Source organism: Globicephala melas, chromosome 3, assembly GCF_963455315.2.
Source record: "Globicephala melas chromosome 3, mGloMel1.2, whole genome shotgun sequence".
Taxonomy (NCBI): domain Eukaryota; kingdom Metazoa; phylum Chordata; class Mammalia; order Artiodactyla; family Delphinidae; genus Globicephala; species Globicephala melas.
Window position 1 is genome coordinate 78622426 of NC_083316.1, and position 18273 is coordinate 78640698.

Here is an 18273-nt window from a genome sequence, read left to right on the forward strand (position 1 = left end):
GTGAAATAGCCTCTTCTTCATGGGAGGAGCCTCAAACTTACATTGGAAAGGGGCATAGTTATTAGGAAGAGAATAATTGCACAAATTTTGAAAACCTCACAAATCTGGATGGTTGTGGTGCTCCACTTTCTGACTTTTCCTCTTCCTTGGTCTTGTCCTTATGAGCCAGTAAATTAAATGATAATCGAGAGGTTGCCTTCTAAAATAAACATCAATATACAGTTCTTGAAGGCAGAGTCTGGACCTTTTTTTTTTTTCCTTCTAAGGCATGTTTCTCTGGATTGTATACAGTGCTAATATGCTGTACAGGAGTTTTTTTTTTTTAAACAGAAAACTACTGTTCTGATTGGGTTAGTATCCATTCTGATTGGTCAGTACTTATGCCATATGGAAGGCTAAAGATTTTGAATATCGTCCCTGATTTAATACATATCTATACTTGGTCATTAATAAAACAACTCACTAAGAAATCTGGAGTTCAGCTCTGAACTGAAAGCTCAGATCCCAAGTTAGGATAAGTAAAAACCTTGTTACCTACCCTCCCAAGGCAGTCTCCAACAAGGGTCCTTCTGCTTGTTGTCATTCCAGCAAATAGAATGAGACCTAGTTTGGTTCGGAAGCCAAGGAAAGCTTTATTCTTTGATCAAAGAATGGAGAGGTGCGAGCTTGTGCTCTGGAGTCCACACAATCCCCTCCCCCTGACGGGCCATAGCTGGGGCTGAATTTAAAGAGCTCTTGTCAGCAGGGAGGGGGCGGAGTTCTCGCGGGTGTGGCGCAGTTCTCGTGGGTGTGGCGCAGTTCTCGCGGGTGGCGCAGCTGCGCTGCTCACGCTCCAGATTGCAGCGTCCGGTGCAGCGTCTCTGCACTCGGCCCGCCACTGCTGCCGCCATGTTGAATTGCAATGTAGTGCGCAGCACTTCCTCACGTTTCCGCTGACCTGAGGTGCCAGGCACAGCCGTCTCACACTAGGAACTCTGGTCTGAAGTGCTGTGTCCGAGGCCTGTACATTGCACCCTGGAAGCAAGTGAAACTAGACGAAGCATGAAGGAAAAGGGAAATAAAAGGTTAGACTTTTTTATTACCCAGATTCTATTTTTATTTCCTAGGAATTGTTGATGGGCTTTACCTGTGACAACCTCACTCCTTTTTGCTTGGGGGTATACACTGTTACTACTATTACAGCAAAAGTAAGAATTGGGGCTTCCCTGGTGGCACAGTGGTTGAGAGTCCACCTGCCGATGCAGGGGACACGGGTTCGTGCCCTGGTCTGGGAGGATCCCACATGCCGCGGAGCCGCTGGGCCCGTGAGCCATGGCCGCTGGGCCTGCGCCTACGGAGCCTGTGCTCCGCGGCGGGAGGGGCCACAGCAGTGAGAGGCCCGAGTACCGCAAAAAAAAAAAAAAAAAAAAAGTAAGAATTGAATTCTGTATGCTGAATATAGAACTCTGGAAATTACATCCAGGCAACTCTGCATCTAGAATTATTTTACAGAAACAAAGCTGTTTGACGCATAACACTGCACATGCCAGACAATTTATATGAATGCATCAAGTCTTGGCACCAAATAAATAAGAGCTCTTTTACCTACCCACTGAATTCAATTTAGCAAGAGCAAAATGTTCAGCTACCTATATTCATCATTTTTATTTTTAATTTTTTATTTTATTTTAAACATCTTTATTGGAGTATAATTGCTTTACAATGGTGTGTTAGTTTCAGCTTTATAACAAAGTGAATCAGTTATACATACGTTCCCATATTTCTTCCCCATCATTTTTAATGGTGTTCCTCTGAAGTACCTCGTGGTAATTCTCTAAATGTCTCGTTCCCACAACTGAGTGGAAAGCCATTACTTTATTTTAATTAGGAAGTTGGGACTTGGATACCATCAGAGAAAATCTTTCTGACTTAAAAAATTGAAGATTTTTCATTTAAAATTGTCTCAATTTTACTAGTGAAGAAACATGCTTAATTAACAAATAGAAGTTTAAAATGAATCTACAGCTTGCTTAATTCTAGTAAATGTTAACTCAAATAACTTTTCATTGTTTTCTGTGGAAGCTCTTCCTTGTGAGGTTTAAATAAAGGAAGAATTTGTGTTTTCCTTACTATTACCTTAAAATGGTTGACCTGATTATGATTAGTGAAACATATTTAAATATCAAGGGCATACACTGACTTTTCTAAGGCACAGAGCTGGCTCTACCTAAACTAGTGAAGTAGGAAGAGTTTATGCATGGTATCCAGTCTCTTTTCTCCAACATTATTCCAAACTTTCCCTCTCTTTTCCAACTTCCTCTGAGGTATTGTGTCCACATGGCTTTTTCTAACTTTCCCCTGTCTCCACCTGCTCTCAGAAAATCACTGACATAAAGAAGACATGATTAATATGCATTAGAACTGTTCCTTCCAACGGTAGATATGTTTTAGTCTGTATTCTGGATCATATAATATTAGATATATTAGATAATATTAGAGGTCTCATCTGGCCCCCAGATGTTTTTGAAGCATTTTGAACTAGTTGCTAAAATATGGAAATAAGGAGATTTAGCAAGATTTCTGGTAGCTCTTGAGAGATTTGAATATCTAGCAATCCTAGACCCACCCTCTTGGATGGCAACAGTTGGGGAATAGAGCTGTTAGACAAATTACAGGATGCCCAGTTAATTTAGAATTTTGGGAAACAACATGTAATGTTTTCACATAGGTATGTCCCATGCAATAATCGGGGCATACTTATATAAACAGAGGTTTATCCCTTCTTTATCTGAAATTCTAATTTAACTGGGTATCTGTATTTTTGTTTGCTAAATGTGACAAGACTATCTGAGAATGAGCAGTGATTTTTCACCTTAGAAGGAACAGTTTGCAGCAGATCCACTGAGCCTACGTCACTTCTTCATGTGGCCTGCATAACTTGAAAGCTTTTGAGGTTTCACTACTGTCTTACATAACTGTCTCTAGTAGTATTTCTGTTCTTAATTCTACAAACTGAGTGTATTTTAGCCAAAGTCATCCCAGGAAAGTACCTGTCAGATGTCCTTGTGCCATGGGCTCCTTTCCTACCTATCCTTTCAAAGGTCTCAGCAGTGGCCACTAGAGTGGGACCTTGGCCTCTATCTATTCTGACCCTCTTTCAGCCTTTTCAGTGGTTACCCTGTCAATAAAACAACAGTGAGGGGCCCTGGTTTTAGACAAGTGAGGAGGCTTTAAATCTTGGGGATTTCCTTTTAAGCCAGTAATTATGCCTCTGTGAATAGATTCCAACCCTAAAATCTAGGAAAAAATGTTAGGGGAAAAAGTATTTATGGAATTAACATTTAAAATTACTAAAATTTGGAGCCAATCATAATGTTTAACAATATGGGAAGAGTGAAATAAATTGTGGCACATCTCTTCTGTGGGCTAGTTTATCCCTATTAATCCCATTTGTGAAGTGTTTAGAATCATACGGAAAATGCCAGAGTTAAATAAAAGGAAATCCCGATGGGAAATTGTACATAGAGTATTATCATAATATGTAAAGAACCATATGCACAGAATAAAAAACAACTGGATAGAAATAAATCAGAATGATATATTGTTGGTTGTCTGTGGTTGCTGGAGTTATGGAGCATGTTTTCCTTTTCTATTTTTTTCTGTACTTTCTTTTTTCCCCTAATTTTTCTGTAATGAGTATGTATTATATTTATTTCTGCAACCACATTTTGAATTTCTAGGAATTGTTTGATTTTTTATAACTATATTAAGATGCTAACATTGGATCTTTATGTCTCAGTTTTGTCTGAGGCCTGATGACAGTAGATATCAGAAGCCACAGTGAATTATAAGGTAGACCACCATGAAAGCTTTGCAAAAAGTAGGTGGCCAAGGATTTGTTACATAATTTTAAAAAATCCCTTATGTACATTGGAAGTATAGAGAGTTGAGAGAAGAGTTTAGGAAAGAGTTTGTAGAGAGAATATTTTGGAAAAATCCCTGCTCCAACCCTGAGAAAGGGGTCAGAGATTTCTGCCTGCCACATTAAACATAGTAAGAGGCTTCAATAAAACCATTGAGAGTTGCACATACAGTATGTGTCTTGTGATTGGAGGGATGCAGGGGACTAACGTCCAACTCCCATATGGAAATATCTAAAAGCAAAACTGGACTGGTTCGTTCCATCAGTGGTAGGGGAAAGGAGAGATGGCTGCATGGGTCAGTTGCATTTTTAGAGTTTGTTAGGGTAGAGGGATCAGGAATGTTATCTGTGGTTGGGTGAGGTCCACATACACCACAGAGGACCAGCGTGGGAGTGATCATAAATCCTGCCTAATAGGGCCTCCTGGAGAGGTAAACAAGCTTCAGGACAGAGAAACTATAACCAAGGATTCTTGTGCCTCCAAGGAGGAGAAAGCTATGAGTCAGAAAAGATGTATCAAGGGCCCTGTGGGAGAGTCCACAAGAGTGTCCATTAAAGAACAGCCTTTTTACATTGTCCAAGTCCAGAAAGCACTTGACACATTTCCAGCTTGTGACATTTCCAGACAAGCCAGAACTTTCCAGGCTCCCGTAACTCCCTTCTTTTCTATTTTCCAACTTCGGAGGGCTCGGAAACTGGAGGCAGCAAAATAACATAGTGAAAGGAGTTGGAATAGAGACAGTGGTTGTCACCTTCCCAGGGGGAGGTGAATTAGCTATAATTTTGATTCACATTGGAAGAATTGAGTATTACATGGTACTGGGCATTTTAAGTACAGAAGTAAGGCTGTTTTGTGACTTGAAATGACCAAAGGTAGCAGTTACAGAAGATGTTCTGCTCATATTTTCTTGGTTTGCACTATTACCATGCATAGCAACCTGATAGCTTCCAAACAGAAACACCTGCAACTCTTTACCTAAACTCTTTTTCTGATGCTGATAACTTTCTTCACCTGTGAGCTGGTCCGGCTAGTATTGCCAGGTAGTTAATACTTATCCTCCCATGAACAGCCCTCATTCAATGACTGATGGTAAATGATGGAAAACTATCCCAGCTCACTGGCCTCAGATGGGAAAACCTCAAGGTATATGTTATCAATACATTGTTACTCAGTTTTCCCACTGGAATTGAGCTCCAAGTGTCTTTTGCAGTTACCTGCTCCATATGGCATCCTTTGTTGCTTTCTTCCCTTTTCTATCTCATTTTCCCACCCTTCTATCAGTACTTCCTAGAATCACCTTGCAAATAACTACTTTCATTAAATTCATGTTTCAGAATCTGCTTCTTGGGAAAGCCAATTTATAATAGGTGGTAACAGAAGGGGTCTTAGTATACAGGCCCTCAGGATAGGGCTGTGGAATTGAATCACTGATGGCCAGATGGTAACAAATACCCTATTCCAGGTGGTCCCTGGAGTGATGATCATTCCTGGCATGCTGTCACATCAAAACTACTTAAACTCTCATTTATAGGGAACTGAGATTGAATATATGTAGAAGACACCATAGTTGATGCAATGTCTCTAGTACTTGAATGTAGAGACATTGCTAATTATAAGACTTGAAATATCGTTGGCTGTTAATTGCCATTGAAATTTTGAAAGAATACATTGAAAGTCTCAGTTCATCTAACTATCAACTCAAGGAATAATCATGAACTCCATGGCAGCATTAAAAAAGATACTTATTAATATTTCATGTAGCCGGAGAACATGTTGTAGTAAAAATCAGACCCAGGTACTAATAGTGAGAGAAGCAGAGTGATAAAGAAGGTTGAATTATATTACTGGAAAATTTTCTATGCTAAAATCAGAATCCTGATAGGGAAGTAGTGAAGCCCTGAGTCCTGGGGTAAGGATATTTGGGTTGAATGCACTTGATAATATTACATTCCAAGTTTCACCTGAATCCTATGAGCCGACATAAATGACCCCCTTCCCCTTGATAGAGAAGAATGCCTTCCTAATGTCTGAATATCATGCAGAGATTTCACCTGAGTTAAGTGTTCACAAGCTGATGCTGTCCGGCCCCTAAATCTGCCCTTGAATTCCTCATTGCTTCCAAACCAATAACTAGGGTCAAATCTTACTAGGGAAGTATTGACTCACCAGAGAAGTAGTGACCTGAATAGAGGAGTACTGTCCCTGCTACAGAGTGAGATTATTTATTAAAAGAGCTGCAGATCTGGCTAATACATGCTGGCAAGAACCAGCGTAACATATTTGAGAATAGATTTTAACAGTGCTGGACCCTAGGTAATGCAGAATATAATTCCAATATATAAATAGGTGAAATAAGTCACGCGGAGATAGGTAAATACCTTGTGATCTTTCTTATATGTGAAATCTTAAAAAAACAAACAAACAGAAAACCAAGCTCATATAGTGAACAGATTGGTGGTTGCAAGAGGCGGGGGAGGCGGGGGAGAGGAGGTGGGGAGAAATGGGCAAATTGTTGTTATTGTTTTTTTTCAGTTTAAGTTGATTGAATATAAATAAATCGGTGGATAGATGGATGGATGGATAGATAGACAGATTAAAGTCTGTTGAGATGCGGGTACCCTCCCATGACTCAGAATTCAAAAGAAGGATAATTAGAGCCTGCCTCATTCTATGTCTGGCATTGCTCTTTGAAGTATGGAAACAACAATGGCCTATAGTAAGTGAGGTAGTGCTGTGGAACTGCTTTAGAGAAGTATTGATCAAGTGGTCAAAAGTCTCAAAGAATAGGAGTATTATAATTGATTAATAATGTTGGACCAGAGAACACACAGCTGACTATGTGCTTTGGCAGATACTGCCTGATACTTTCTTCCCATAAACAATATGAATACATCAATGAAGGGTACACATGCATTGTTGAGAGGGTAGTAGTAGATTACTGTGGATTTGGGCTCCTGGTATCAATGGGGATGATAAGAATACCAAATAGCAGAGGTATGGTGATAGCATTTAATAGTCAAAACCAAGATAAAATACAGTGTGAGGGAGCATGGAAAGAATGGAAATCAGAGAGCCTCGAGTGACTGGAATTTATGGATTTGGCTATAGATCATGATGATGCTAAGTCTGAGATAGTTGAACAGCAATCCAGGATACTACTTGCCTTATAGGACCAGAAAAAATCAAGAACAAGGAAGAGAAGGTTAAAGTCATTCACTGTAATGGAAAATTGTAATTCTTTTCCCAGGTTCCTGACTTGACCTAGTTCTCAAACCCAGAACCCATAGAATGAAAAGGAAACCAACCAGTCCCTTTGGGAAAAGACCCTATATCCCATAGCATGTCTTACAATTACCCCAGTCCTTCTGCAAAGGGATCTATGGCCATTTTCCAGAATAAGTTGGCTTTGGAAAACAGGCAGTACCCAAATTATTTGATGACCGTTGGGGACAGGATCTCATCTGTTGTTGATTCAGTGGAACAAAAATATTATTCCCCCTTTAAAATGAGGGCATATGGAGGCCCAGTAATAATGAAATCTTGGTGCAGACTCATTTCACGAAGATCTAATGGGTTTATGGACCAAACCTTCAGTCATTTCCCTTATCTCTTGAGTGCAAAATTGGAATGGTTATAATTAGCAGCCAGCATAACATTCATATTGGTTTCATGAACTGTGGAAAGGAATTATGGTAGGAAAGTAAAAGTGGAAGCCCCTGAAACTAACCTTGCTCTGATTCTGACCAAGATAGTAAATCAGAAACAATACTGAATTTCAGTTAGAAAAGATTTGGCTCTAATTAGTGATATCTTCAAAGACTTAAAGAATATGGGGGTTGTGGTACCCACCATATTTCCATTTAATTCACCATCTCAGTTCCTTTAAAAACCAAATGTATCACAGATGATGGTGGAATATTATTAAGTTAACCAAAGAGTTACCTGAGTTGCAGTTGCTTTGGCATCTCTACTAAAGTTGATTGATTTAGCTTCTGGAACTTGGAATGTGGCTACAGATATGGCAAATCCATTTTTTCCCAATTCCTATCAGGAAAAAAGATCAAAAGCAGTCTGCATGCATGTGGAGTAGACAGCTGCATGCATTTATAATCTTGCCCCAGGACTATGTTAACTATCCTGCTCTGTCACAGTATAGCCCAAAGGATGATAATAACCTGGGCTTTCCACAGAAATGTTTGTCCACTATTTTGATGACAATTGTGTTAATCAGACCTCAAAATAGATCTTGAATTTGTTTTCTCTACTACTACTCTCCTGGTTCACTCCTTTGTATTGAAATAATCTCTTGGGTAGTCCCTCAAACTCATTTTTCCCTACTCCAGTGGTTCTCAATAGTGTCTCCTTGGGGCCACATTTGGCATTGTTTGGAGATAGTTTTGGTTGTCACAATGCAGGGGTGCTACTGGCATCTAGTTGGTGGAGTACAGTGCTGATAAACATTGTACAATGCGCAGTACAGTCCCTCACAACAAAGAACTGTCCAGCCCAAAATGTCATTAGTTCTAAGGTTAGGGAACAGTGCTCTGCTCAGTCTGCTCTTAGTACCGTAATCAAGTATCAAGGACAGTGAAGAGTGTGACATTTTACCTCTACTTGTGAGCTTATAAGTTAAGCTACCACAGTTGTTTTGTTACTTGTAGAAGACTTCATAGTAAGAGACAAAGGAATTTATTCGCTATGGCCCAGCAAATATAATGAGCATCAGCATATCTGCATCAATTCTTACCTTCAAGTCCACCAGAATGACACAATGAGCCTAGATAAATGCTACCCATTCAGTGGCTTTACCTCTCAGCTGAGAAACCGAGGAACCCAGAGGCTTTGGAGAAAGCAACACACATTGCAGCAAGATGCAACCAAGCCATCCCCCTTTTCTCCTCTGGGATGTGAGCAGTTACACAGGGGATATACTGTAGTTGCCTTGACCTGCTTATTTTCCTTTGTGACTAACTACAGAACTAGCTCAGTATCTGGAGATGGGTAAGTCTTGTGGTCTGATAGATTTAGAAAGAACATGAAAGGATGCTCAGAGAACACGGTGAATTGTCTATACTCCACTGTTTTTACAGTATAAAGTTCATTCTGCTTTATGTGGCAACATAAGACCCTTGTGACTTGATTTCTAAGTCAATCTTCACTTCTTAACAACAAAAATAGATTTCAGGGCTTCCCTGGTGGTGCAGTGGTTGAGAGTCCGCCTGCCAATGCAGGGGACGCAGGTTCGTGCCCTGGTCCGGGAGGATCCCACATGCCGCGGAGCGGCTGGGCCCGTGAGCCATGGCTGCTGAGCCTGCGCGTCCAGAGCCTGTGCTCCACAACGGGAGAGGCCACAACAGTGAGAGGCCCGCGTACTGCAAAAAAAAAAAAAAAAAAAATAGATTTCAAAATAATAAGAAACTATGTTTACATGCCCACCATGTTGCAGGTACTGTTTGAATGCCAGGAATACCCAGGGAACAGGACCTAGTCCTGACTCCCATAATTTAAATATCTAGTTCCAGCTAGATATTATCAAAATGCATCCTGCATTTGTGTCTGTGTGTGTTGGAACTCACATGCCTCAAATCCTGAGCTATCTCCCTATTGACACAATATATTTGCAAAGAAGATATGCAGAGAAAAGGCAAGCCCCTGGAACCCAGTCTTGGATACCAGCTAGGCCATTGCCTGCCAAATCCTGACCTGGATTAAACCATGTGGAGCGTTGCCTAGCCTTGTTCTCCAAGCATATCCCTGTGTACTGGGGCATAGAGTGCCTGTGGGAGATGCTTGGACAGGCATTGAGGGGTTCTAGGTCCCTTCTTGACTCCCTTTCTGTCACACTACGTCTGTGAATTTCTCTCTTGCTACAGTAGAGAAATGACTATTATGTTTAACGTATAGCTGCCATAACTAAAAAGTGATGATGGAACAAATAATGACTGGAGGATTATTTTATCAAGACTGTATTTTCTTTTTTGCTTTCAAGTTGATATGTTCATTTCCTACAAAGAATTGTGAAATGGCACCATTAATTCCCTCTCCTAACTACCCCATTAATTCAAAGTGCCATGGAAGCACTGTTGAATTTTTAAATTGCTTTTAGTTTTTAATTTTGAGTTTGACTTAGCAAAAACTAGGAAGAAACTGGAACCTGATAAGCTCTTAACAAATTAATATGTCCCTGTAGATATGCAATGCATTCAGACGCACAAATATGATTATATATGAATTGATGCAGATTTTCTTCTGATTTTGATAGTACTGTAATGGATACAATGGGAGTGCCAAGTTACTCTTTCCTAACATTTTACTTTTTATAGAAGTCCACCTAAACTAATGCTAGTGAGTGATACCATATGGGGTGGGTTTATTCACATTTTAATTCAACCATGAAACAGCCAGATGTGCACTGTGTACCTTTCAAATCTACGTCTCTTCTTCTGTTCTTCAACCAGTGAGAATGACATTGTTCAGTGAAATGTGGGCTAACATGCATTCCAGGTGCAGATTTTCTCTCTGTTTTAAAGCTGCAATATAGAACATGGCTTTGAAAAATTGGATTAAGCTTTTTAAAAATAAGAAATTATAATAAAACTGTGCGCAGGTACATTTTCTTTTCAAAGAATGGAACTTTTGCTCTGCTGTCAGTAAGATAAAGCATCAGCTACAACTGCCAGGACACAATTTCATTTCATTGCAATTTGATACAGATGTTCAACTTCCCATTGAGAAGAATATTCCATATACAATATTGAAGATAAATTAGATTAAGAGAGACAGAGTAATTGCCAAAAATTGAAAGACGTAAGTTTTATTTCCATTAACAAAGCAAAGTATTTCTGGAAACTTGGAGCAAACATTTGGGTCTTCTTAGTCCAAAGCTGAATTGAAATAATACTGCTGTGCTTTTGGAAGTAGCCACATCAAACCCTCTACTTAATTCTCATCACCATCATCCATTCATACAAGTGCCTTCCTACAATATCTATTTGTCAAGACTCCTTAAGGAAATAGTGGAAACACTATACCTATTTAAGTATCTCTGAGATATCTTCTCAATATATATAAGTCCAACAAATTCTGGACTAATAAAACACCCACTACTTGTCAGATTCTTGTTATCATACTTAATTCCTATGAAGTCAGGAATACTACCTCTCTTTTACAAGTCAGTAAACAGGTCAAGAAGCTTCAACATATAAATTTGAGGGGACAAAATTCGGTCTATAACAGATGGCATGCTGGGTGGAGACCCTTTGATCTATTTCAGTGGGGATATGTTAAAATGTTGGGATTACGTATGGCCTCAGTGTTACAGCACTGACCAATGTGTCCCTTCTGAAGTGTAGTTCACAAAGCAGTGATTCCAGCAGAGCAGACCAAAAGCCAACATGGACTAGGCAGGTAACATGAATAAGGAAGGAGAAGTCTGGTTACAAGAAAAGCAAGGATGTGTTAGCTTCTTTCATTTTTTCCTCCCACCTAGAGGCATGGCAACACAGAAATATTTCTCACTGTAATAAAGCAGCAGAACAAGCACAGTGATAAATGGAAGTGGACCTTTAACTTTGGCTAATAATGGAGAGATATTAAGGAGTGTTGCAGACTAGGACAAATTGGGCCTTCATGCCATCTTAAGTGGAGCAGCTACCATGTAGGAATATAGAATTTCTGTTGTCAGAACTTCTGATTTTTTTTGAGAAATATTGGAAATACGGATTTTTTAATGAAACCTCTTGATCTGTAAACAAACGAAACCTAATAAATCAGCTGTTTTTAGAATGTACAAATTCAGAATAAAGTAAATAATTGAGACAAAAAAAGAGATGGGGCTTTTTGATGTGGAGAGATAAAGGGGATGATGCAAGCAGAGAGAGGTTGAGAGAAGATGCCAAGGAAGGTAGAGTGCCAGGTCCAGGGGTTGAGTCGCCACCCAAGATATGCTGAAGCCTATATAAAGGAATGATGGGAGCTGGCCAGCCAGTCGTCCCATGAGATGCAGCTTTCACCACCACATCTCCAGCTGGTACCAGTTGACTGTCCAGTCTACAGTCAGGAGACATCTTGCCCTGAAGGCTGAAGGCATTCCCAGCAGCTGGACTTCCAGCTGGAGCACTCCCAGACATGTTTCAGGACTTCGCTCAGCCCTTTCATATATGCCACAACACCATGTCCCAACAATGCCCTCAGGACAATTATAAGACCACAGGAATCCCTTGACATCTAGCAGGATGGCTGGGGGAATCACGTGGGGTGGAGGCCAACTTTGAATGGTTCCCTTTCTAGAGGCTGATGTTGGGACCACCAGTAGACACTGATCCATACAACACTAGTCCCATAGGATGCTGAGGAGGTGCAGTGGGGCCCAGGAGGAATCTGTAGTTTAAAATGTTCAAGAACTGCAGAACTACATCAAACAAAAGGTGTGTTTACGCAGGGCGCTCAGATAATGTCTATGCTAGTGAATTTTATAAATCTGCAAGGGTGGGTGTAGCATCTATTGGGTTTCTAATTTATGTGGCTACAGAACTCTCTCTTTAAGAAGCTTCTGGCCCAGAAATCTCACAAGGGCAGCCTCACTGATATGTTTTGTCCCACAAAAGTCTGCTGAAGAAATTTTTGAGCTGAAAGCTGAAGGAGAAGCACATGAGATAGGAGGGTGTGGGTAGGAAGATCTTTATAAAGGAGCTGCATGAGCAAAGGTACAAAGGAATGAGGGCAGACTGTTCTCAGGACCTGAGAGAAAGTCGCTGTAGCTAGAGTTCAGAGAGCGAGCTTTCTGTGAAATGAACAATTGGGGATCAGACCACAAGGTGTCTTTTTTTGTGTGTGTGTGTGGAATTTTTTTTAATACATATATCCTTTCATTTAACTTTAATTTTTTCCCAGGCCCATATAAAACTCAAATGGGATACTTTTTGTAGTTTATGTCTTAATTGGGGAAGAAATTATGTTTTTATTAGGTTGAGTCTTTCTATTCAGCAGCATATATTCCATTCAGTAACTTCTTTTCCATGGATCCTGATCCTTTTGAGGTAAATTTATTCCTGGATATTTTAAGGTGTTATCACTATTGTGCATTGAAGTTTTCCTTTTAAATTTCTGAGTGGTGATTATTATTACTGATATAAATTTTTTAAAGCTATTGATATTTGTATATTTTTTTCTTGCATTCTGTCACCTTACCAGAGTTTCTTGTTAGTTCTAACTATTTTTGTAAAGTTTTTTGTAAAGATTTTTGCAAAGTTTCTTGGATGTTCTATTATACAATTATATTACCTGCATATAAAGGTAATTTTGCCTCCTCTGTTAAATATTTATATGTTCACGTCCTTCTATTACATTGGTCAGATCCTTAAAACTCAATAATAGAGCTGATAATGGCATTCCTATCTTGTTCTTGATTGTAATGGCAGTGGGTCCAGTATTTCACAATTTATTATATTTATTATTGATTTGAGGTAAATAGTCTTTTGTGTATAGGGAGTTTACTTCTGTTCTAATTTTTCTTAGATTTTTAAATAAATAGGTACTGAGTTCTATCATTTTTTCATCTATTGATATAATCATGTTTTCTTTAAGAGGTTGACTTATTTTCTAATTGTATTGAAAATTTTCTCGTATTGAACTCTGCTTGCATTGTTGGGATAAGTTCCACTTGGTCACAATGTATTACTCTTCAAATTCACTTCTGGTTTTCATTTGCTAATATTTGATTTAGAAGTTTTAGAATTATTTTCATGGTTGAAATTGGTTTATAGTTTTCATTTTGGAGCATCACTGTCAGGTTTTGGCATTAAGATTATGCTAGCTCTGTAGAATTAATTGAGGAGTGTTCTTCCTTTTTCCATAATCTGAAAATAGTTTTAATATCAAGATAAGCATCTGAATATTTTTTTAGTGAATAACTTTTTACTTATTATTTACATGTAACACTCGTTCACCTATTTTCTTGCTCTTGTTTTTCTGTGTTATATCATTGCAATAGCTATCCATTATTTACTAAGACAAATAAGAATCCAGACTGATAAGAACTTTCAAACTCCAGCACAGCAGAGATTATGCTTTAGTGACTAACTGTGAATTCATGTATATGGATATTCATAAGAACAGGTAATTTCAGTTGTTCTCTTTAGTGTGTTTGCTCTTATGGGGGGATAAATGCTGCCAAAGAGATGTTACATAGGAACTCAAAAACTGAAGAGTTAATGTGCACTTTAACTTATCTTAAGGTGTTTTAAGATTCATGTTCAAGAGTTAGTCCCTTGAGGGCAAGGGGAAGCCTTTGAAGTGTTTTAAGCAACAGAGTAATGTAATTAGATTTGCTTTTCAAAATAATGACATTGACTGCTTGTGCAGAACAGATTGCATGGAAGGCAGTCCAAGTGGGTGTTGGAAGATCAGTTAGCAGCTTTTGAAGCTGCTCAGGTGAGAGTAACAGTGGCTTGGATTCTGGTAGAGGCAGAGGAAATGCAAAGAATTAGAATAGAAAGAGTTAATTACTGGGAAGTAATGATATGTCCAGTGAATGTGTTAGTGTTCATACTGTCCTTTTGAAGTCCTTCAGGGACAGGAAATATAGCTTCTTAAACTTTCTTTCATAATACTCAGTATAATTACAGTCAGAAATTTAATAGATGCGTCTCATCATAAAATCATAGACTTGTAATGACCCTGAAAAGTTGTTCTACTTTACTGCCTTTCCTTAGGATAGGAAAATACAGTTTCTATTAAAAGTATTTTTATTCTTGTAATCTAGGTAAGGGGGTTTTGTATTAATTTTGGACTCCCTCTCATTAAAACTTCCTATAATCTAATCAACCATGGGAAAACCCACTGGTATTTTCCTATCCTTCACTATAACTTGGTTTGGGATGCTCTTCATGACCCATCTGGATTATTTCTAATAGCTTCTATGTCAGCTTGTTTGACTACAACTTTACGGTGGTGTAACCAAATAGAAGTTAATTTTTTTAAATCACATAATAAGAAGTCTAGAGGTAACATGATTGCTGATTTTGTTAATTTTATGTGTCTATGTATTAATATCTCCATGATAAAGTTTCTATCATTCTCTTGGCCTTTTTCACATAAGGTCACAACATAGCTGGCATTATGTCTCCATTCCTAGCGGGAAAGTAAAAGAGGTATAATAAAGAAAACAGAGTGAAATTATATCAGGAGGGCAAAGGATTTTCCAGATAGCCTAAGAGAAGTCTTGTCTCATTGGCCAGTATTGTCACATTATTTCTTCTACGTGAAAAGGAGTCTTGAAAGATGTATCTTTTAGCTCACCATACTTTATAAGTAAGGAATGCTAATAAAAAGGAAATTGGAATCCGTGCTAAGATAGCCAAACTACAGTATCTACCACAATTTCCTAAATAGTATTTTTCTTTCTTATTCTTTGTCCTTTTAACTTTCCTACCCACCTATACTTCCCAATACAATGCCAAGTCTTATCAAATTAATCTTTGCAAAACGTCACTTTGGCCATATAATTTCCCATTGACTACAGGAAAAAATAATGCTTCTTAACCTGGCATTCAAAGATCTTTACAGCTTGGTCCTAAAGTACTTGTTAAAATTTATCTCTAAATATTCTTATATAGAAATGCTCTACTCCAAGCAATATCTGGCATGTTACTATCTTATGTCCTGTATTTTCCTAATTCTGTTTTACATGATCTTTACCTTACACAGATTCCATCTTTCCTCATTTTATACATTCATCATACACAACTTCCATTTTAAATTCTGTCAGACCCTCCCCTCTTCCCGCAGCAGTAATTATCCCTGCCTTTCAGTTCTTATGTATATTTATTTGCCTTGTTTTTACACCTTGGTTTTATTAATTATTTTATGTAGTCTACCAATTAAATTGCAGTTCTGTGCGGGCAGGGTCTATGCCTTTTGCCTTTTCTTGTGCCTGTATATCATATCATATATCATATCATATATCATATCATATATCATATCACGCAGTGGGGGCAGAACACATATTTGTGGGTTTAGACCATGTTGAAACAATTTCAGACAGAAAAATTATTTTTATTTAAAAATATTTCCAGTACTGCATCAGAGTTTAACTACCTCTAGGTTTAACCAGTTTTCTCCTTATGTGCCCTCAAATCAAGATATACAGCTATATTATGCTAGGTTATTTTAATATTAATTTACAACTATAAATGTTTACCTTTTCAAGATCTGATCAGCTGCATACAAGATCAGCATTTTGCATTTATATTGAATTTTCTTCATCATATAGTCTTGTTTCCTTAATCATTTGCACATTTGATAACAAAATTGACTTATTACTTATAAAAGGTTCATAAAACAGAATTCACCTCATGACCTTTTCTTATTGTGTTTTAATGGTCTGTATGGTATAAATTGATATGATTATGTCAGAAAATAGCAGAGACAGACAAATCATATGAACCCATAATGTATCCAGTGATCTGTGAGCTGAGAATACATTTTAAAATTTATTTATATTTTGGGGGATACCTCCCAAAGACGCTATTATGATGAATTGAATAACATTTCAGTGAAAATGTTTATAGTGTTTCAGAGTAACAAAAGCATTTACTACTGGAGATTTTCAGACTAGACAAATTCAATTAGGCTAGCTAAGAGGCAAGATGAAGAAAAGAGCTGCTTGCCCGTTCATTTTCTACTAGCCAGCTGAAATTTCAAATACAGCAACTTCTTTCTGTATCAGTCACAGGTGTATGGAGATAAATCAAAACAAACTATTTCTGTAACATTACAATATAGTAAATTGGCATCATGAGCTAGCACAGTGGGAGTGGTATCAAACAGATATTCAATTTGTGAAAAGAGTTATCTCAAAACAGGCATTTTCTGAAATACTTTGCTAAACACTGGTATGTTAATTGTTTTATTGGCATACCAATTCCTGTGGCTTATACAGAGGTTGCAGGATGTAGCTCATAAATTTCAGAATAAGATATGTGGGTGTGAATCTTACATCCATTACTTGTTAGTGTGGGCTAATTAGTCTTTCTGAATCTTGGTTTACTTACCTATAATCACAGTATGGCTGTGAACATTAAATACAAAAAAAAACCTTTATAAATAGAATAGTACATGTAATAATTGATTATTAACTTATGTTAGAATCCTTTTTCTCTAGTAACGCATGTTTCCAATCCATTAAGCACTTTCCTAATTGTCACCTTAGGGACCCACCTGGCCCAGTTTTAGCATCATTAAAACAAAACAGAAATACTAGTATGTAAAAAAGGTAATTGCTATGTGATAACAATTTAACTTGTATCTCTCAAATAACTCTAAATTTTAATCAAGTTTATCTCATAAAAATACTTCCAAAAGTCTTCCTTTTTTCCTCCTCTTGTTTGTTTACAGCCTACAGGGTCTGATAAGCCTCTTATTTTTAGAATCTTTCACCCTTCCTCTCCAAAAACATTGCCTGAACTTTAACTCATGAAGATTCTTATGTCTTGATTTTTTTTCCTGCCTCTTTAGTCATGTTTCTTTCTACTCATTCTTTATTTTTTTTAAGTATTATTTCCATTTTATTGTCTTTTCAGAGAACAGCGTTTCTCCAGTCTTTAAGGACTTATCTCCTTACATGGGCTTTGGTGGACTTTGTGGGGCAGCATGCATAGATCTAAATTGGGGCGAAGGTGCTTGGTTCTTCCCGGCTTCCTGAGAACAATTCCTGACTACCTTGTTGTGAATGGCACAACTCACACAGTAATGTAGTTTCACATACAGCTTGGGAAACAGATAGGCATTGAAAACACTCACTTCAGAAATGTCCCTGAAAGCTGCGGCCTCTACTATGTTCCAAATGACAAACTTCTTAATGGCCTTGTCCTTGGGCATGCATTAGGCACAGTTGGTGCAGTGAATGGGCTGCACATGGCCATGGCCCTTTGGGCACGACCATTGTTCCTTTTTTTCTTGGTCATCTTGGAAGAAGACATGAGAGAGGACTCTTTCTACTCATTCTTTAACTCCCTATATGAACTTTGGGAGAATGGTCTGGTAAAGGTACATTTTCTTGAGGGATGAAAGAAGGTGAAGGCAGGAAAGAGCAAAAAGAGAAGTAGAAGAACATTAACATTTCAATACATCTTTTTCCAGTTCTTGTCACAGGTGAATGAACTACAATATTTTTAAATTGTTTTGGGCAACAAAGTTTAGTCTTGAGTTACCAACTTCGTCTTGAACCTCAAAATCGATTCTTCTTATGATTTAGATTAGAGTACAAAACTATTAATAACTCCTATTTCCTAGAAATTAAAAAGAAAAGTTTTTAAGATTGTTCATCTCACTTCATTGAGAAATCAAGGATACTCTTTTATATACATTTCAT

General features: G+C 38.0%; 1 pseudogene; it reads right to left on the bottom strand.

Moving 5' to 3' along the window:
* Nucleotides 1-17519: 17519 nt before the first annotated feature.
* On the bottom strand, nucleotides 17520-17869 carry LOC115845195 (small ribosomal subunit protein eS26 pseudogene; annotated as a pseudogene).
* Nucleotides 17870-18273: the final 404 nt, after the last annotated feature.